A 12,766-nucleotide genomic window follows, 5' to 3' on the forward strand; every position below is an offset into this window, starting at 1 on the left:
GAGACGACCGTGCCCGCGCGCGCTCGTAACACTTACTTTTCAATATATTTATAAATGATCTGGAAAGAAATACGACGAGTGAGATAATCAAGTTTGCAGATGACACAAAATTGTTCAGAGTAGTTAAATCACAAGCAGATTGTGATAAATTGCAGGAAGACCTTGTGAGACTGGAAAATTGGGCATCCAAATGGCAGATGAAATTTAATGTGGATAAGTGCAAGGTGATGCATATAGGGAAAAATAACCCATGCTATAATTACACAATGTTGGGTTCCATATTAGGTGCTACAACCCAAGAAAGAGATCTAGGTGTCATAGTGGATAACACATTGAAATCGTCGGTTCAGTGTGCTGTGGCAGTCAAAAAAGCAAACAGAATGTTGGGAATTATTAGAAAGGGAATGGTGAATAAAACGGAAAATGTCATAATGCCTCTGTATCGCTCCATGGTGAGACCGCACCTTGAATACTGTGTACAATTCTGGTCGCCGCATCTCAAAAAAGATATAATTGCGATGGAGAAGGTACAGAGAAGGGCTACCAAAATGATAAGGGGAATGGAACAACTTCCCTACGAGAAAGACTAAAGAGATTAGGACTTTTCAGCTTGGAGAAGAGACGACTGAGGGGGGATATGATAGAGGTATTTAAAATCATGAGAGGTTTAGAACGGGTAGATATGAATCGGTTATTTACTCTTTCGGATAGTAGAAAGACTAGGGGGCACTCCATGAAGTTAGCATGGGGCACATTTAAAACTAATTGGAGAAAGTTCTTTTTTACTCAACGCACAATTAAACTCTGGAATTTGTTACCAGAGGATGTGGTCAGTGCAGTTAGTATAGCTGTGTTTAAAAAAAAGGATTGGATAAGTTCTTGGAGGAGAAGTCCATTACCTGCTATTAAGTTCACTTAGGGGTAGATTTTCAAACCGCGCGATTTGGCCTACTTTTGCTGGCGCATCAGGCGCAAGCAAAAGTACGCTGGATTTTAGTAGATACGCGTGGAGCCGCGCATATCCGCTAAAATCCGGGATCGGCGCGCGCAAGGCTATGGATTCTGTATAGCCGGCGCGCGCCGAGCCGCGCAGCCTACCTCCGTTCCCTCCGAGGCCGCTCCGAAATCGGAGCGGCCTCGGAGGGAACTTTCTTTTGCCCTCCCCTCACCTTCCCCTCCCTTCCCCTACCTAACCCACCCGCCCGGCCCTGTCTAAACCCCATCCTTACCTTTGTCGGGGGATTTACGCCTCCCAGAGGGAGGCGTAAATCCCCGCGCGCCAGCGGGCCGCTAGCACGCCGGGACGCAACCTGGGGGCGGGTACGGAGGGCGTGGCCACACCCCAGGACCGTAACCACGCCCCCCGGCCCGCCCCCAAAACGCTGCCGACACGCCCCCCTCCGAAAACCCCGGGACTTACGCGAGTCCCGGGGCTCTGCGCGCGCCGGTAGGCCTATGTAAAATAGGCTCACCGGTGCGCAGGGCCCTGCTCGCCTAAATCCGCCCAGATTTGGGCGGATTTAGGCGAGCAGGGCTCTTAAAATCCGCCCCTTAGAGAATAGCCACTGCCATTAGCAATGGTAACATGGAATAGACTTAGTTTTTGGATACTTGCCAGGTTCTTATGGCCTGGATTGGCCACTGTTGGAAACAGGATGCTGGGCTTGATGGACCCTTGGTCTGACCCAGTATGGCATTTTCTTATGTTCTTATGTTCTTAGAAATAGTAAAAAAAATCTTTTCTCAAAATACATATGCTGAAAAAACTCAAGCCATTATTATTACCAAGTGAATTTCATTTAGTTACTCAAGCTTTGATTCTCACCATCCTAGATTACTGTAATTCAATATATCTTGGTCTTCCCCAATCGACAATATAACTACTACAACTTGTGCAAAACGCGACAGCTCGAATGTTATGTAATGTATCACGCAGAGACCATACTACACCTACATTACAACAATTACACTGGCTTCCGATATTGTATCGTATGACATATAGAAATTTTGTCCATAATTCACAATTTATTATATAACTCCAACTCCATCTGGCTGTGTTCATTACTGAGAATATACAGGCCCACCAGACAGCTCCGCTCCTTAGATAAATGTACCCTGGAAATTCCTTCAATAAAATCTGTCAACTTAGCACTAAACCGAAAACGAGCCTTTTCAGTTGCAGGTCCGACGTTATGGAACTCACTCCTAGATTATATTCGACTAACAGCAAATCGTAGAGAATTTAAGAAAATGTTAAAAACTCACCTTTTCACACATGCATACAATTTACAATAACGAACTAAATACTCTGAACTCTAAAACTTCTAGCACGACTATTTTAAATGATGTAAGTTATAATATTATGTATGTTTTTCTTGTAAACCGCCTAGACGGATAGACTCCTACCCCCAGTGCGGTATATAAAAAACTTTTAAATAAAAATAAATAAATAAATTTGTATATTGTCATTTTGAGAGATACTGGGGTAGATTTTAAAAAAGAGCGCGATCACGTACTTTTGTTCGCGAATAGCCGCACGTATCTTATAAAATCCTGGATCGGCGCACGCAAGGCTGCCGATTTTGGGAAGCTGGCGCGCGCCGAGCCGCGCAGCCTGCCTCCGTTCCCTCCGAGGCCGCTCCGAAATCGAAGCGGCCTCAGAGGGAACTTTCTTTCGCCCTCCCCTCACCTTCCCCTCCCTTCCCCTACCTAACCCACCCCCCCGGCCCTATCTAAACCCCCCCTTACCTTTGTCCCTCGATTTACGCCTGCTAGAAGCAGACGTAAATCTACGCGTGCCAGCAGATTGCTGGCGTGCCGTCATCCGACCCGGGGGCTGGTCCTGAGGCCTTGACCACGCCCCCGGGCCGGCCCCACGCCCCCGGTCCCTCCCCCGAAACGCCACGTCCCGCCCCCGAAATGCCGCATCATTCGACCCCGCCCCGACACGCCCCCTTAAAAAACCCCGGGACTTACGCGCGTCCCGGGGCTCTGCACGCGCCTGCGGCCTATGCAAAATAGGTGCGCCGGCGCGCAAGGGCCCTGCTCGCGTAAATCCGGGCGGATTTACGCGAGCAGGGCATTTAAAATCCGCCAGACTATCCCTTAAAAACTTAATTCCCTTAAGGGAAAGTGGGAGCAGAATTTAGAGAGACTATATGGAAAAAGACCAGTGAATTATGGAAAATAATGATCAAAGATTCAGATACTAGTATTATAATTTACAGCTTTTTTCATAGGGTAGACTGGTGTCTTGAACAACTTAATAAAATATACAAGTTATAAGGCCTGGTTCAATTGGAGAGCTTGTAAGCAGAAGGGGTCCTATTTTCAAATGATTTGGCAATGCTCGCCAATACAAAGTCCTGGCAAAAATCCTCAAATCCCATTGGTCTGGTAACAAAGTCCCACATTCCAAGAGAGCCTGAATGAGTTTTGCTGGGAGTAGATTTTGGTGAGAAGATGAAGAATACCTGGTTAATAAATGGAGTAGAATTGTGTGATCAATAGCCATTTGGATAATTCTGAGAAATTTAAAAACTATTTGCAAAGACCTATATGTTGAATGAAAAGATCTGTTGTCTATAATAGCAATGTTTAAAGAAATGATAGCAAATATTAAAGATATCCCAGAGCATTTTCAAAACATTTGGGTAAAGTTTTTATGGTTAAAAGGGCTGAACCTTGTAGAGAATGAAGTATATGTGCAGTTTAAAGAAAAGACAAATTTATAGAATATGGTTATTGGATGAATTCTTCTGGGGAGAAAAGGAAATGGGTTATGGGGAAGGGAAGAATTAGGGAGGAAAACACAGGCGGCAAATTTTATATTGTTATCTATTGGACTGTAAATTATTTAAATAAATAAATAAAATATTGAAATTAATTGTTGGGTGGGGGTGGGATGGGGGTTAGGGGCTGTATTAGTTTTGTACAATGTTTACAAGCATTGGATATTTGTTTTTCTGATAATTACGGATAAATGTATTTCAATAAAAAAGTAATTCAAAATATATATGTATATATATTGAAGTTAGATTGTTTTTGCTATGTACTTGGAGAAAAATGGAGGTCCATATTCAAAAGCCATTTAGACAGATAACATAATATTTAACCATCTAAGGGCCTCATTTTCTAAAGTATCGCAGGCCTGCGATACTTTAGAAGATGAGGGGCGGGGGGCCGAAACGGGGGGTGGGCCTGCGCTAGCCAGCAGCGATCGCACCGTTGCGGTGCGATCGCTGCCGGTTTTGCACCCAATAGCACCACCATAGGAGGTGTAGCTATTGGGAGGAAATAGACAGTGAAAAGGCACTTACCTGTTCGCTGTCCACGGCGTCGGCGCAGAGTCGGCCCCGGTGATGCCCCGACTCCTCCTCTTCCGGGGCCGACTCTGCCCCCCATCCTGGTATTGCATGCGATAAGGGACTTTTCGCATGCGAAAGGTCCCTTATCGCGTGCGAGCGGCTTGGAAAATGAGGCCCTAAGGGGGTCATTTATCAAAATGCGCTAAGGTGTTTTCGCATGCGTTAAGCCCCGTTAACGCATGCGAAAATACCTTTAATGCATGTGATAGCACCATATCGTATGGTGTGATGCAAATCTGAAAAAGAGGAAGAGTAGGCTGGGTTTACCAGTTTGTGAAGCCCTATCATATGGACTTAATATACACATTTTTCAGTAAGGTTATACTGTTAGTGTCTCTGGAAAGGCCTGTTTTAGTGGGTTTGAAGCTCCTGGAGCACCAGCCTAGCCATATATGAGAGAGAGAGAGAGAGAGAGACTAGCCATAATGTCCTCTCCCTAGATAGGTATTTGTATCCCTATGGGAGGCCCACCTAGTAACTCGAGTTGAGGTTTACATATTAGTGTAGGGGATTAGGGGCCACTTTGACATTCAATGTGAGACGTACAAACAGAACAGTGCTCACCTGTGAAGATTTGATGACCTTCGGACAGAGGAAACTCACCCAAAGATGAGATTTGTGCAATGTTCTCTCCACCTAGCTTGATGGACTCTCTACCTGGGTAACATCAAGCTAGGTGGCAGCCGTGGGCGGGATGCTGAGTCTATCTGTCTACACTAAGGAAAATGAAATTATCAGGTATGTAATTTCTTCATTTCATAGCGTGTAGCCAGATGTACTTAGGACCAATGGGATTTACAAAAGCTACTCCCAGAGAGGGCGGGAGGCTGCCAGTGGCCCACTTAATATTGCCCTTGTGAAGGCTGCGTCTTCTCGGGCCTGAACATCCAGGCGGTGGAACCTGGAGGTTCCACCGCCTGGATGCTGTCGCCCAAGCTGCTGTCACCCAACAGATCTCGGCGGGCGACAGCAGCTTGGTTTCTGCCCAAGAGACTGCCTGGGCCCTCGTAGAATTAGCCTTAACCTGTAGAGGTAAGGGATTTCCTGCCTCTATGTAGGCTGCCTTGATTACTTCTTTGATCCAGCAGGCTATGCTTGCCCGCAAGGTCGCTTCGCTTTGTTTCTTCCCGCTGTGAAGAACGAACAAGCGATCCATTTTGCACACCGGTTCCAATCTTTCCAGGTATCACACCAGGAGTCTACCAAAGAAGGCATGAGTCTTCTCAATTCTTATGTTCATCCGGAGATGGTAGCGAGATGGTTTGGTTCAAGTGAAACTCGGAAACCACTTTCGGTAGGAAGGAGAGGACAGTACACATTTGTACGGTTCCAGGCATGAACCTAAGGAACAGTTCCCGATAGGATAGTGCCCGTAGGTTGGAGATGCAACGAGCTGAATATATTGCCACCAGGAATGCCATCTTCAATGTTAAGAGACGTAGTGACAGACCGAGTGTTGGTCTGAAGGAGGCCCCAGCTAGGAAGTCTAATATTGGATTGAGATTCCATAGAGGCACCGGCCACTTTAGGGGTGGTCGGAGTTGTTTAACCCATTTCAGGAAGCGGGACAAGTCTGGATGGGTTGATAGCTGGATACCGTCCACTTCTGCTCTGAAGCAGGCCAGTGCGGCTACTTGGACCTTGACGGAGTTGAGAGACAACCCCTTCTTCATACCATCCTGTAGGAACTCCAGAATCATGGGAATCTTGGCTGTCCGCAGGAGAATCCCACGGTCCTCACACCAGACTTCGAATACTCTCCAGATCCGTATGTATGATAGAGATGTGGAGAACTTGCACGCTCGGAGCAGGGTGTCAATTACAACCTTAGAGTAACTGTGCTTCTTCAGGTGAGTCCTCTCTAGGGCCAGACCGTAAGAGAGAATCGAGATGGATCTTCGTGGAGAATCGAGCCCTGCCGGAAAAGGTCCCTGTGTGGAGGTAGGCACAGAGGGTTCCCCACAAGGAGTCTTTGCATGTCGGCGTACCATGGTCGTCTTGGCCAATCTGGGGCCACTAGTAGAACTAGTCCCCTGTGATGTTTTATCTTGAGGATGACCCTGCCCAGTAGTGGCCATGGGGGGGAAGCGAACAGTAAGTCTTCCTCTGGCCAAGTCTGGATGAGAGCGTCAATTCCTTGGGATTGTGGCTCTCGTCTGCGGCTGAAGAACCTGGGGGCTTGGGCACTGAGATGGGTGGGCAGTAGATCCATGGCTGAGGGGCCCCAGCGATTTACTATCAGTTGGAAGGCTGTGGTCGACAGCTTCCATTCCCCCGGGTCCAGGCTCTCTCTGCTGAGGAAGTCTGCCTGGACGTTGTCTTTTCCTGCAATGTGGAAGGCCGAGATCCTTGTAGGTTTATCTCCACCCATGCCATGAGAGAGTCTATCTCCAGAGACACCTGCTGGCTCTTGCTTCCTCCCTGGCAGTTGATGTAAGCAACCGTTGTCGCATTGTCCGACATTACTCAAATTGCTTTGCCTCGGAGTCTGTGGCTGAATCGCAGGCACGCTAGTCTGACTGCTCGAGCTTCCAGTTGAAGGAGCAGCTTTGGGGGAGCAGCCACGGAGGTGAGTAACCAGGAGCCCCTGGTCTTCACACTGAGTGGTGATGGACAAAACCCAGACGGAGGTAACCAACCCTCCGGAAGTCCAGCTTCGACTGAGGGATGGCCCACGAAGGTGCCTAACACCTCAGGAAGCAATCCTGAAGAAAAAACCCGGAGAAAAAAATCTAACTAAACTGAAAAATTAACTAAAGACTGCAGGTGCCTCTCTTCCAGCTGCTGGAGTCAGAGAAATACTGAGGGACTGCAGTGGCACTCTCGTTATGTAGCAGTGCCCAAAGTTCTAATTGTTCTCTGACTCCACCTGCTGGTAGGGATACACAACCCACTTCTCTGGACTGATCCTTGTACATATAGGGAACTGGGGTTACTGCAGGGGTATATCTAGAGTGATGTCAGCTTTGAAATCTGACTCCATCTCCCATCTGCTAGCAGAAGAGCACAATACCCGTTGGTCCTGAGTCCATCTGGCTACACGCTACGAAAACAGACATTGGGAAAAGCATGAGAGAGGGATGAGATAGAAATGCTAGTCAGAGAGGTGGGGACTGGTGGGAAGCCTGAAGGGACAAGATGTGTGTATTGAGATGGAGAAAAGAAAATTATTCCTTACCTGCTAATTTTCGTTCCTGTAGTACCAAGGATCAGTCCAGACAGTGGGTTATCTCCCCCTTCCAGCAGATGGAGTCAAATAGAACTTTGAAGGATGCTTCCTTATAAGGTAGTGCACCCTCTACTAATCCTCAGTATAGAGTATATCAAAGCAAATTGGAAAATCAGGATGGATCAAGAACAGTACAATTAAGTAACAAATAACAATGTGCAAAGGGCACAAAAGTGTCAAACAACAAACTTGCAGAATGAACCATTAACCAGCCAAAGGAAAAAAAAGGCACTGAAGAACAATTTGAGCGGAGAGGCAATCCCAAACCCAATAAACAGTAAGGGAGGGCGTCTAGACTGATCCTTAGTACTACAGGAACGAAAATTAGCAGGTAAGGAATAATTTTCTTTTCCCTGTATGTACCAGGATCAGTCCAGAAAGTGGGATGTACCAAAGCTTCCCTACGTAGGGAGGGCCCCGGAAAGCCCTGCTCGAATGACCCTAGAGCCAAAGGAGCCAAAAGTAGGCGACTGTATGTGTAGACGATAATGACGAGCAAAGGTATGTAACGATTTCCAAGTTGCCGCTCGACAAATCTCCTGGAACGAGACCGATTGCATCTCCGCCCAGGAAGCAGCCTGAGCTCGAAGAGAATGGCCTTGACACCCACCGGAGGTTGTCGACCCGCTCCAATGTAGGCCACCGAGATTGCCTCCTTCAGCCAGCGAGCAATGGTAGTTTTCGACGCCTTGGCCCCCTTCTTCGGACCATGCCAGAGAACAAAAAGATGGTCCGACAAGCAAAAATCATTAGTGACTTCCAGATAGCGAATGAGGATATGCTTGACATCTAGCTTGCGTAGATCCGCCGATGTGTCCGCTGAGAAGGACGGAAGCTCTACCATCTGATTCAAGTGGAACTCGGAAACCACCTTGGGCAGAAAAGAGGGCACAGTGCGCAAGGAAACTCCCGAATCCGTAAAACGAATGTAGGGCTCTCTGCACGAGAGTGCTTGAAGCTCAGAGATTCTGCGGGCAGAACAGATAGCTACCAGAAAAAACCGTCTTGAGAGTGATATCCTTGAGGGTCATGGAATGCATGGGTTCAAAGGGTGGTCCGACCAAGATTCGGAGAACGAGATTGAGACTCCACGAAAGATAAGGAGCGTGGACTGGGGGTTTCATGTGCTTCACCCCCCTGAGGAATCGGATGATATCTGGGTGAGAGGAGAGGGAAGTTCCCTCTCATTGATGAAGTAGAGAGCCTAGGGCAAAGACTTGCACTCTCAGCAAGTTGTAGGCCAGACCCTTGTTCAGTCCCTGTTGAAGAAAAGATAGGATCTGAGCCACCGAGGTGGTCCGTGGCGACACAGGTATGGAGGCACACCAGTTCTCAAAAACTTTCCATACCCTGATATAGGAGATGGAGGTAGACGTCTTTCTAGCCTTGAGGAGGGTCGAGATAATGGCCTCTGGGTATCCACGCCGTCTCAGCCGGCGCCTCTCAAAAGCCAGGCCGCAAGACAGAAGCGATTGGCCTGGGCGAAAGATACCGGACCCTGATGTAGCAAGCGTGGAAGGTGACCCAGACGAAGAGGTCTGTCCACTGCGAGGTTGATCAAGTCTGCAAACCACGGACGACGGGGCCATTCCAGCGCCACAGCATTACCAGACCCTGGTGGGACTCTATTCTCCGGAGCACCTTGCCCACCAGAGGCCAAGTGGGAAACACGTAGAGGAGAACATGATGGGGCCAGGGGAGGACTAAGACATCCACTCCCTCTGCGCCGTACTCTCTTCTGCGACTGAAGAACTGAGCTGCCTTGGCATTCTGGGAGGTTGCCATTAGATCCAGATAGGGGGTCCCCCATCTGTGGAACATGAGTTTCACCGCCTCTTCTGAGAGTTCCCACTCTCCAGGATCTAGATGTTGACAACTGAGAAAGTCGGCTTGAACGTTGTCTATGCCTGCGATGTGGGAAGCCGCTAGGCGGGAGAGATGAGTCTCCGCCCACGCCATCAACCTGTCTGTCTCCCGAGAGACATGCCGGCTCCTTGTGCCCCCTTGGCGATTGATGTAGATCACAGTGGTCGCATGGTCTGAGAGTATTCGGACTGCGCGATGATGGACGAGAGGTATGAAGCGTTTCAATGCCAGACGCACTGCTCTGGTCTCCAAGCGATTGATTGGCCAAGTTGCTTGGGACGGTGACCACTTCCCTTGCGCAGAACTCATTTGACACACTGCTCCCCAGCCAGAGAGACTGGCGTCCGTCGTGACGATTACCCATTTCGGGATGTCCAAAGGAACACCCTGGAGAAGATGAGACAGGTTGAACCACCAAGAGAGACTGTCCTTGGCTCCCTGCGAGAAAAGAAGGATGGCTTGGAAGTCCCGAGACACCGGCTTCCAGCGGGAGAGCAAGGCGCGCTGTAAGGGACGCATATGTGCAAAAGTCCAGGGGACCAGATCGATCGTGGAAGCCATGGATCCTAGGACCTGGAGGTAATCTCACGCCGTTGGAAGCGAGAGACCGATGAATCATTGTATCTGAGCTATGAGCCCTGTCCGGGGGCAGAGACACTTTGCCCAGCGCTGTGTCGAAATGCGTCCCCAGGAAGTCCAGAGACTGAGATGGAGAAAGGCTGCTCTTGGCAAAGTTGACCACCCAACCGAGGGAGTGAAGAAGCGTCAACACCTTGTCGATTGCCTGGTGGCACTGGGCTGAGGACTTTGCCTGAATGAGCCAGTCATCCAGGTACGGGTGCACCAAGACGCCTTCCCTCCAGAGAGTGGCAGCTACTACTATCATAATCTTCGTGAAGGTTCAAGGAGCGGTCGCAAGACCAAAGGGTAGAGCGTGGAACTGGAAATGCTGTCCCAGAATCTTGAATCGCAGAAAACGCTGATGCGCTTGGAGGATGGGAATGTGTAGATAAACTTCCATCAGATCCAGGGAGGCCAAAAATTCTCCGGAGTGTACCACTGCTATCATGGAGCGCAAGGTTTCCATCCGAAAGTGGGGAATCTTGAGGGCCCTGTTGACCATCTTGAGATCCAAGATCAGGCGGAAGGAACCTTCCTTCTTGGGGACTACGAAGTATACCGAATAATGTCCCTGGCCTACTTCAAGGGGGGGGGGGGGGGGGACTGGACGAATCGCTCCGAGAGCCAGAAGCCTGTCGAGTGTCTGCTGGACTATGAGTTGTTTTTGGACTGGGCCATATGGAGAGAAGAGGAACCTGTCTCTTAGCGGCCGAGAAAATTCTAATGCGTAGCCTTGTCTTAGAATATCCAGGACCCACTGATCTGACATGATGTTGACCCACTCCTCGTAGAAAAGGGAGAGACGTTCCCCTATCCTGGGGATCGGGGAGTGGGCCAGCATAGCTTCATTGTGAAGACTTGGAGGACGTACCCTGGGCCGGACCAGAGCGGGGCTATCTTCGGGCACGAAAGGACTGAGTCCAGGATTGAGATCGAGAGGACAGCTGACGAGGAGCTGCAGTCCTTGCCTGGCGGAAACGATGTTGATTCCTGAATCGGCTTCTAGTGAAATTAAAAGATCTAGAAGAACGAGGGCGATCGTCTGGCAGTTTGTGTACCTTATTCTCTCCGAGGGACTTGATAATCTGGTCCAGATCCTCCCTAAATAGTAGCTTGCCCTTGAAGGGTAGGGATCCCAGCTGCGACTTGGAAGAAGAATCCGCCGACCAGTTGCGAAGCCAGAGGAGGCGTCTAGCCAAGACTGCAGAAACCATAGATCTGGCCAATACTCTCAGAATGTCATATAGAGCGTCTGCTCCATATGCTATGATGGCCTCCAGGTGGTCTGCCTGAAGTGCTTCCTCAGGAGGCAACTCCTGGGAGCTGAGCAGCTGTTGAAGCCAGCGGAGGCCTGCACGCAGAGCGAAGGAACTACAAATGGCCGCCTGGACCCCCAGGGCAGACACCTCGAAAACTCTCTTAAGATAAACTTCTAGCTTTCAATCTTGAAGATCTCGCAAGGCTGCACCACCCGTTACTGGAATGATAGTTCTTTTCATCACCGCTGAGACTGCAGAATCTACTATGGGAACCTTAAGAAGCTCCAGGAAATCATCTGGGAGAGGAAATAGCTTATCCATGGCTCTGCCGACCTTGAGGGAGGTCTCCGGAGAATCCCATTCCCTGGATAACAGTTGAAGGAATGTGGGATGGGAAGGAAAGGACCTACATGGCGGACGTAGACCAGCCAAAAGGGGGTCCCCTTTCTTCGCTGGTGAATTAGGCTCAGGCGGGTCCTGAAGGGCCTCAATGTCCAATTCCTGTAGGATATGTGGAATGAGGGGGTCCAGCTCATACCTCTGGAAGATCCGCAGGACTCTAGGATCAACCCCTTCCAATTGAGCTGTAGTTGAAGGTTCAACCGGATCCGGGTCCTGCTGAGGAACAGAACCCCCCCGCAGAGGGTGTATCAAACCGACCCTCAGAGCGCTTGAGGTGGTCAGAGGTACCCCGAGTCCTGGGACCGCTGACCCTTGGGCACTCCCCACGGTCTGGGCATTTCCCAAGACCTCAGTGGAATCAGCCATTCTGGGTACCTTAGGAGGAGGAGGTCCCGCCAAAAATTCCTGGTGCTGGCCCATTCTGGCCAGGTAAGTATTGTGAAGCAGGAGGACAAAATCCATGGAAAACGGAGGTGGCCCCGATGGAGGAAGAGTGGGAAGATCCTCTGACAGAGGAAAAGGCTCCAGAGGTGGAACGGGTGTCAAAACCGGCGGCTGAGATGAAAAAGGAGCGTCCTGCTCTTCTCCTGTTAGCGCCGGAGCAGCCGAGTCTGGAGACAAAATGGCTGCTGTTCCCGAGGTCGGCGGGATCGGGGCCGGCCCCTGAGCGTCGAGGCGTGCCAGAAGACGAGAACCAGAGCGGCCCGGCGGTTGAGAGGGTCCCTCCCCACCAGGGAGACAAGCTGTGCAAATCCCCTCGTGGGAGAGCAAGGGGAAGACAGCCCCGCTTTGGTCCGGCCCAGGGTACATCCTCCAAGTCTTCACAATGAAGCTATGCTGGCCCACCAGGCTCTCCACAAGCGCAGCACCTGGACGGAGCCGCGAGGGAACCAGCTGTTCTTAATGTGAGAAACAGGCAAGGTTTAAAGCTGCAGGAAGCGGAAAAAACCTCTGCTTCAGCCTGTTCTTCCTCACGCTCACCAGGTTCGTGGCTGTAAAAAGCGGGTAATAGCCTCCGCTTC

The sequence above is a fragment of the Rhinatrema bivittatum genome, chromosome 4 (assembly GCF_901001135.1).
Source record: "Rhinatrema bivittatum chromosome 4, aRhiBiv1.1, whole genome shotgun sequence".
Taxonomy (NCBI): domain Eukaryota; kingdom Metazoa; phylum Chordata; class Amphibia; order Gymnophiona; family Rhinatrematidae; genus Rhinatrema; species Rhinatrema bivittatum.